Source organism: Salvia miltiorrhiza, chromosome 6 (assembly GCF_028751815.1).
Source record: "Salvia miltiorrhiza cultivar Shanhuang (shh) chromosome 6, IMPLAD_Smil_shh, whole genome shotgun sequence".
Lineage (NCBI taxonomy): Eukaryota > Viridiplantae > Streptophyta > Magnoliopsida > Lamiales > Lamiaceae > Salvia > Salvia miltiorrhiza.
The window spans coordinates 18,629,664-18,639,550 of record NC_080392.1 but is presented as its reverse complement, the minus strand read 5'-3'; the positions used below and the strand labels follow the sequence as shown (position 1 = coordinate 18,639,550).

General features: G+C 31.9%; 1 long non-coding RNA gene across 1 annotated transcript; it reads right to left on the bottom strand.

Moving 5' to 3' along the window:
- Positions 1-1,159: 1,159 nt before the first annotated feature.
- Positions 1,160-4,754, bottom strand: LOC130990306 (uncharacterized). The gene is made up of 2 exons (XR_009090917.1): positions 3,231-4,754; positions 1,160-2,830 (listed from the first exon to the last, which is right to left on the bottom strand). It is a non-coding gene; the product is annotated as an uncharacterized LOC130990306 (long non-coding RNA).
- Positions 4,755-9,887: the final 5,133 nt, after the last annotated feature.

Here is a 9,887-nt window from a genome sequence, read left to right as displayed (position 1 = left end):
GAAATATTATGTTTTGACTGTAAATATAGAATGATTAATGGCCAATTTTAGAAAATAACAAATTTTGGAAAGAATTAAAATATATACAATCATAGTATTTCGATATAATCTCTTCTACTTTTTGATGCGTTTCTTCTTCTTATTATTTTTCTTGCTATTGAAGATTTTTTGTTACGTTTCTTCTTCTTCTTCTTCTTCTTTCTATTGAAAATTTTATGTATTGTGTTAATTCTTCTTTGATTCTATAATTTTGCAAGAAATTGTTTCCAATTTCATGAGAATCCATCTGCCCCAACTTGTAATGGTAATCTCTCTCCCTCTCTAAGTCGTCATAATTTTCTGTTCTTAGTGTTATAGTTGGATGTTATAATTGGTCCGATATTGAAGATACTGCGGTAAATGTTTGGCAAATGATCACTAATTTACTTAGCAACTAAACCGCAACTAACACGGTGTAATTGTAGCATATATGTAGCAATCGAGTATCGTATCCTCAGGGACTGACACAACGAAATAACTTTAGCTATCTCCTAAACAAACTATAACAGTAGACAGACAAACGAATATAAGAAAGATTTAATTAGAACTAAACTCAAACAGCAGCAAATAAAATCACGTAGAAAATCAAATAATAAAAACAATTGATCCTAGGGTAGTAAATTCATTAACTAAATCCACATAATAAATCTATTAATCCTATTAACCAATTTTAATCCAGTTATGATGATAGATCACTTAATTAATCAATCACTCTCGCTAGAGCAACAACGATCGTAGATTAGTAAATTCTCTATCTCCGTCAAGTCTCAAGAAAATCTACTAACTCCCAATAGCTCCTAAGAATAGTTCCCTATGATCCACCTATCTCCGTTGGGTCTCAAGGTTAAGATCATATCACACATTACTGAATCCGCTAAACAGCTATTTTCGTTGGGTCTCAAGCCGAATAACTACACATGCAAACTATTGGTCAGATAATTCACATGAATTCAAGCACCAGGAATTATGAATCATAAACTCAAAAGTAAAATAGGTACTAACAAATAAATCACATGAATCTAATTAACTATTTACAAACCCTAGAATCAGAAAAAGAAAACTAGACAAACATATTAAAGTAAAACATAAACATAATCATAAAGAACGTAATTGAAAGAACTGAATTAAATAAAACTCTGAATAAAACTGATGAACAATCTTGAATCTTCAATCCTTGTAGAATTCTGATCCAATCTCTCAAAACTGGAAATCAATAAAAATATAAAGCTATGAAACTGAAAAACTAAAGTTGGGAAGTGAAAGATAAAGTTGGGAACCCTGAATAGGTCAAAAAGGGACCTATATATAGGCACAGGGCATAAATACAGTACAGAGCTCGAAAATACTGATAAAATCCGAAAATCCCGCAAAATCCTGCACGCGACTTTCTTATTTCGGTCATATCTTCCTCGTCTGAACTCGGATTTACGAACCGTTTGCGCCTACGAACTTGTATCGAGACGATCTACAACTTTCATTAAGATCTATAGTCCAAATTCGAACCCCATATTTCTGTAAAATTCACCAAAGTACGAACAAGTAGCATATTTCACAAGATAAATCAATTTAAGCACAAAATAACTATCCAACACTTAATTTCCTATAAAATTAACATCATATGAACGTTAAAAATTATGGAAACATGAGTGTTATCAACTTCCCCAAACTTAAGTCATTGTTCGTCCTCGAATAATGAGAAGAACACAATCAATAACACGAATGGGTAAGAAATCTAGCTCATCGATGCCTCCGAATAATAAAGAATGATAGAATTCTCAAATCCTCAATAATTAAGCACAAAATTCACCAATAAACACAACCTATAGCAAAATCAATCTTGACATTCCAACCAATTGAGTCTCACAATGCATGTGTATCACCCAACTCTCAATTTGATGGAACGGAACGTGTATACTTTCATCGAATTCAATGCAATGCAGATCTCTTACCATAGGCTTGCCAATCGTCTACAATCTCCATCGCTAATAGTGTGCCAAACCTAAAGATCAAAAGGTCTTTTTATTCGGGTTATAATGTAGGGACATTGGTTAAGGTAGGGAAATATAGGCTAAGTGACTCAAAATAGTTAAGAACACCAACACCTTATAACTTCACAAATCGAGCATGGAATAAATTCCATCTTTCTCCCAACTATGCCACCATAATCAATACAACTCAATGGATTTAATAATCTACTGCATATTAATGCACAGTTTTGGCACACCATTTTTTCCCGCCATGAGCAGCTTCTTATAACCCAGTGGATATCACGTCTGTTTCACGTCTGTTTTAACTGCTGGGTAATAGAGTAATAGAGCTATATATCTGCTGTATTTTTTAGCACATGGGATACTGCATTAAAAATGTCAGAATTATTACTTTAATATTTCAGTATAGCTTTATACAGCTGGTTTTATTAAATTTTGGCTCCAACACTGGCGCCCAAACTCACATTTTAAATTAAAAAAAAAAAGACAATTTTGGAGCCAATTTGTTAACACTTCTGCCTATAAATATCAGATCATTTCAGAAAACATTTTGACAATGCAAATTCTATCTCTCTCTATTTTTGGTTCTTCTATTTCTTTTTTATATTTTTTTGTTTTTATATTTATACATTTATTTGTTTAGCGATTGGCTAATTACCATTAGTCACCAACTTCAATAGAGGTAGCTTATCACAACAATTATTTCTACTTTATGCAAGCTGCTATTTTTTATTTTTCTGCGCAGATGAAGATCTGAATTTATCGATGGAGCTTGAAAGTGTTATCTCTTGGATCTGCAAAATCTACAAAAGCAACAAAAAAAATGATTTTAGTATATATTAATGATTTAAAGGAAAATAGACTATGGTATATGTACACTTTTGCTCTATACCCACAAATGAATTTGTTTTATTTCTGTTCTTTTTCTGCTAAAACAATTTTTTCATCAAATTTTCAAAAGGAGAAGAAATAGGGAATGAAGTGGTGTCAACAGCTGTAAACATTTTCCTCCCATTAGATTCACTGCGTTTTTTTTTTGCCAAAACTGAGAATTGGTAGAAATTCCTTTAAATCAAACAGGCAAATAAAGAAAGAAAAAAGTGCAAATATGAAAGAACAAAAAATTATGCAAAAAAATTAAAGATGTTCATAGATATGGAAAACTAATATGAGAAGGTAAACAGCAGAGGGATTCGCGAATACAGTGAGCAGAGAAGAAGGAAGAAGATGAGGAACAGAGCTTCAACAACGGAGCCCCAAAAACAGCAGCAAAATCAAAACTTGCCGACACAAAATCGCCTTCTCCAGACGTTAACTCTCTTTTTCTTTCTCCCAAAAAATAACTCCCAAAATTCTCTCTCTCGAATCTTTTTCAAATGATATTCATAGATCTACAAAAATGATAATGTAAAAACAAAAAAAATATAAGAAATTAAAAATTAAAAAAACTAATAAACGAAAAAAAATAGATCTTAATCAGTATAAAAATAAGGGGGTGGAAATTTGACATTGAGCAAGAAATTTTAAACATGGAGAAAATTAAAAAAACTAAAAATTAAAAAATGAAAATCTAATAAACGAAAAAATAAAAAGTAGATCTTATTCAGTATAGAAAAACTAATCTGCAAGAAAAGGTTTCAAAATTTCATATGGAGAATGCTAGAATTAAAGATGCAGAGAGGAGGCCGAGATCTGGAGGCTAGGGCTTGGGCTACGCCGTAGCTTGAAACCCGGATGGCGGCGGCTGGATACGAGCTGTGCAGAGGGAGGCAGCGGCGCATTTATCGTCGTCGAGGTGGGAACGTCGGTGAGTGATTGAGAGGCAGACAATCGGCGGCCGTGGCTTGTGGAGAAGACTTGAATTGTAAAATATGTGTTCGAAGGATTGGATCTGGAAGTGAGAGCGGCGGATCTATAATGAGATTAGGATTGAATTTTGGGAGAAGTGGAGAACACTCTAGAATTCTAAGGCAGCGGCTGAAACCCTAAAAATCAATGCTTCTCTCTCTCTCTCTGTATTTATATTATGCTTTGTTTATTGAAGTACACTAATAAACTAGGCTCTCGAGTTCATCAAGTGGTTGGAGCTCTTTCTCTCAAAAAAATATGGTTGGGGCTCTTTCTCTCAAAAAAATATGGTTGGGGCTCTCGAATTTATTTTTATTTTTTTTTTAAAGGGGGGCTCTCGAAATTTAGTGGAGTAGTTTTTATATTGAATGCTGTATATCTGCCATATATTAAAATGTTAATAAAGTAGTATAATATATTTAGTTGGGCTAAAAAAATTAGTAGTTGTTTTGGACTTTCTTTTAAGTGGTCCAAATAAAAAAAATTACACTTTAATGGAGTTCATGGGGTTTGCTCTAATCAATTTATTTTTCTATGTTTTTTCTTCAATTTATTGATTAGATTAATGGTTTTTATGTGAATTGATATGATTGTGAAGTAATTGGTTCGCTATATGCTAAATTGTTTAGAAATTAATATTTATATTTTTTTCCCCAATTGAGTTATTGATTGTATTTAACTCATATATATATAAAAAAAAATGTGTACCTAATTTTGTATTAAATAGAGAATTCTACATGGTTTAAAATTTTACACTCGGAGTTATATGAACTTGGATTTAAAAATAAGGAGCTACGCACTTGGATTTAAATTATCGCCAATTATTGGGTGCGACGGGTCGACCCGGATCCAAATCCGCCATCCTGACCTAGAACCCTGATCCGCATGGGTTTGACCCATACTCCTAATTATTACATTTGTTTATAATAATTGTTACATTTGTTTATAATAATTTGTTTGACCCGGATCCAAATCCGCACTTGGATTTAAATTATCGTCAATTATTGGATGCGACGGGTCGATCCAGATCCAAATCCGCCATCCTGACCTAGAACCCTGATCCGCATGGGTTTGACCCATACTCCTAATTATTACATTTGTTTATAATAATTGTTACATTTGTTTATAATAATTTGTTTGACCCGGATCCAAATCCGCACTTGGATTTAAATTATCGCCAATTATTGGGTGCGATGGGAATTAAATTTCTGTTAGCACTTCATTTTCATTCAATGGGATAGCGTGGATTAGACTTCAATTTTTTTTTTTATTATACAGTGGTCGAATTCAAAATTATATACACTACTTAGAAAAAATCTCATCGTGCAACAAAAATGGAATGATTTGGTTAATTGTCTAATTCAAATCAATTCATATTGTTTTTTAAGACTTTATTGTCAAATTTGATTAATGAAAATATATTTAATATGCATCTTAAATTAAATATTATGAAAATAAATTATTGCGGTAATTAAAAATAAATTTAAAATAAATAAATAATGGAGTAGTAATTATTTAAAATTTCAAATTATTATTATTTTTATTCTCTTTTTAATGTTGAACGTTATGTCATGGGCAAAAGTTCCAAATAAAAGGTTTTTTCAAATTAATCATTGGTGATCTAAAAGATGGTCATATTGTTGTTAAAATAACAAGTGATATTTTGCTCGATTGTTTTGGAGGTTCGTAGCATGAGATAGTGTCAAACACTTATCCACTATATACTGATGATGATTACTAATTACAAGATAGAGCTTACTTGCAATTGAAATGATGCATGTAAAAATCTAACTAAAGTACCAATTTGTTGGCTAATATTTACATGTCTAAATTTTTAAATAAAATTAGGTGTTCGGATATACATAATCATCAATTATTTTTTAAAGTTGAAACTCCAGTTATTGTATTAAGAAACATAGATAACTGTAATGGAAATGATGATATATATGAAGATGATGATGAAAATTGTACTCATAATATTGTTCATATGTAAGTTTTCTAAAATGTTTTATGCAGTTATCTTTAATATACTACTTCAACCGTCCACAATTTTTTTTTCTTTTCTGGAAATTACTAATTATATTTTATATCCATTCACAGTCAATATTCACAACAAAACACTACTATTTAACACATCAACTTTGATTTGTCTCTTTTTCCATTCAATTTTAGAGGATCTTTTTTTTTTCCTTTATAATATTTATTAAGTGTAGTGTTTATATTTATTGAAATATTCTTTTTTTTTACTTTATAAGAAATGTTTGTGTTTTACTATCTTAATAATATAAGTCGTATATTGAGAAACTCTTTTGGCTTTTCAGTTCCTACTTTTTGTATTATGTAATGTAAATTTTCAATTTGATTTCATTACTTTGTATTTTTTTTTTGGTCTCACTTAAATTCATTTATACAATTATATTGTACTCCTATTATGTATTACAAATACGTATGAATAATCGGACCTGCGAAGCAGGGGTATAACATGCAAGAAAAAAATTCATATGCAGAACGCTGGAGAAGGCCGAGATAAGATGCAGACGGGGGAGAAAGCCGAGATCTAGAGCCTAGGGCTTCGTCCACCAACTGCTACTATCGTTGCTATTAGTGTTGTTACTAGTAGGAAGGGCGGTGGGGGCGGTCATAAGGAGTCGCCGACAAGAACTTCACTCCGGCTCCTCCACCACCGTGTGAAGATGTGGTAGCGTTATCGGCTACTTCGCCTTTTCGTTGTCAGTATTTTCGTCCGATTTTGAAATATTGGTGGTCAGAGATAATAGGGGAGTGGGGGCGAAAGCTAGGGTTTTATTTTTGGGAGTGGCCAAAGAAAGCGATGCTCGATGATATGGGCAAACGAGGGAGAACGTGAATATGGCAGAGAAGGAGAAAGTGAAGGGCAGAAGGATGCAGATGAGGGAGAAGAGGAAAAGGAAGGATCTGAAGATAGCGGCGCCGCTCCTATGTGTTAAACCCTAAAATGAGAGAAGTATTTATAGTATTGTTATTATGTAATTAATTAGTAGTTGGGCTGTTAGACATCAACATTTTATAAATGTTGGACTTTGAAGTCAGCGTGATTCTTCAATTATTGTTAAAACAAAATATATAATAGATATTCAATTTATTGTTAAAACTAAAACTTTTTTTTTTATTATTTAAATAAATTATTTCTATGAGATACATAGAAAATTACGTTGAACTTACTTTTTTTTTCATAAGTCCAATACTTATTTAATGCTTTTAGTCCGATTAATTACTTGCTCTTGGGCCTTCGTATTTTGTTGTGGACCAAATTAAAATAATAATAATTAAAAAAAACTATGATTTTTGGTCGATATGTAGAATTACTATATATGCACACAGATTTTTTTTTTTATCTATTTTTAATATTTTTAATACATAAGTTACTTATTTAATATGAATTGTAATATGTTTTAATATGAACTGTATGATATGAAAGTTATTTATTATTTTAATTCCTATTTTTTGTATTATGTAATATACATGATTAATTTTGTATTATGTACCATTACTATACTTCATAAATACGTATGAATATTCATGTCGTACAAAGCGCGAATATGTTACTCTTATTATATATGTCGGTTGAATCACGGGTATGTTTTGTATCACTTTTTTTTTCCTTTTTATAATTCTATATATTACTCTTATTATATATGATAAATACGTATGAATAATTGTTCGAGGAGGGGAGGGGGTGGAAAGTGATATTATAAGAAATGGTTGAATTTGAGAATTGAAAATTCTAATGTATAATTTTTATTTATTTAAGTGTCAATTAAATTTCAATGGTTAATCTAATAGTTAATTTTTTTTAATCTATTTTAAGATAATTGTAAAGTTAATATTTGGTATATTTTATTTTTTTTAATATAAAATTTTTCACTTCTATATATATGTTGGAATTTTACAATTGTGCTCCTCAAGAAATCTGTACCATGATATTAGATGTGTTTAGTAAGACAATATTTGTCGCCTTATAATAAAAATTGTATAATATGAAAGTTGCATTTTTTTTCTTTACGCATAAATAAGTAAGAATTATTGGACCGTGCGTAGCGCGGGTACAATACTAGTCACAATACAAAACTAAACACTCTTTTATGCTCTTCATTTATTTCCAACACACAAAGTCGATTTTTAACAAATATTTCAATATACACTCGACTTCACATTTTTCCTTTTTTTTTTTCTTTTTTTCAACAAGTTTTTTTTCTTTTCTTTTTCACAACCTTCTAGAGCTTATAAGAGTAAATAGTAACACAATATCATCCGTTCTTTTTTATAACCCACTATGAACATTCACCACACAGAGATCCTCATATACTACATCACCCCCTATCATCCGGCTAAATAATAAAAGTTAAATAGACTCAAAGTGGATAACAAAAGATAATTTTTTTTCCGTTAAGGACAGTGTTTGGGATTAAAATGTGGCTAACAAAAGATGGCCTAAAATCATCTCCTAATCTTGGGCACAACAGCAACCTCGACACAGAAACCATGGCATGTTCTAGAAGATCACCACATGTATGACAAAACTTACAATAAATAATAAACTATGTATCGTAAACAGCTATGACTCAAAATCTCACAGGTTTATTCAACGTCCAAAAGTTAGGGTTAAAATCTTTCTAGAATTATGCAAATTAGTTTCAATTATGCTCAAATCATCAAAGAAAATCAAACTCAATTTTTTTTCACAGAAATCGTCATTGGCATCTTACCAGAAATCTAATGGAGCAATAATCAACTCAAAAAAAGAACAATCACACACCACCAACCAAGCAGGATAAAACAATAAAGCTAACAAAAATATAAAAGTGATACACATATCTACTCTCACCTAGGGATGGCAATCGGGTACGACGGGTACGGATAGTGACTATCCATACCCATGCCCACGAACTAAATGAATAATGATTTTTAACCACGAAACTATCCATGGATATCAAATGGTATCCAAACCCGCTACCCGCGGATACCCGCAACCCGTCGGGTATCCACGAATCCGCTATCCGGCGGGTATCCGTCACCCGCTATTCGTCGGATACCCGCCACCTACTATCCGCCGGATACTCACGAAACAAAATTTAAATATAAATTTACAACAAATTTAATAGAAAACAAAATCAACACAAATAACATAGTTCAAATCCATATGTTGAAATCCACAAATAACAATGTTTAAATTCAAATTCATCAACTAAAATATAAAATCCAACAAAATTCTATAATTGCTCAACAAAATTCAAATTTAAATTAGACTATTAGAATTTGGGCCTTAGTTCAGTTTCTGTTTGGGCCTATTTTAAGATATAATATGTTAGCCCATAATCTCAAAATATATATTCAAAGCCCATATTTTATGGAATTTTTTATGGATATTTGACGGATAATTCACGGATAATTGACGGGTATTTTTCGCGGGTAAACGGGTTTCGCGGGTATGGATAGTAAGTATCCAAACTCATACCCACGAACTAAATGGATAGTGAATTGCAACCACGAAACTATCCGTAGATATCAAATGGTATCCAAACCCACCCTAATAGGTTCGGGTTTTCTCGGATATCCGTTATCCACGGGTAGATTGTCATCCCTACTCTCACCCCCTCCCCCAAACTTATTATAGAACATAAGTTCGAAAATAAGTTTGAAGGGATGATGATATGTGTGTCACTACTCACAGAAACACATGTTCCATGGTGGTAGTATGAACAAGGCGCGAGTTCCTGCATCTTCCAAGCTCAATTGCACTAAAACCCCAAAACGAAGAAAATAAAGAAAACAAAGAAACAAAAAGAAACCTAAAGAAAGAAAAACAAAATAAAGAAAACAGTTGGGCTACCTCCCAACAAGTGCTTAATTTAACGTCAAGAGCTCGACGATACCTCATGGCCTCAATGAACATCGATCAAACGCAGTGGGCGTGACAGACCGCTTAACACGAACAGAGACAGAGGACTCATGCGCATCAGCTGCATGAAAGAT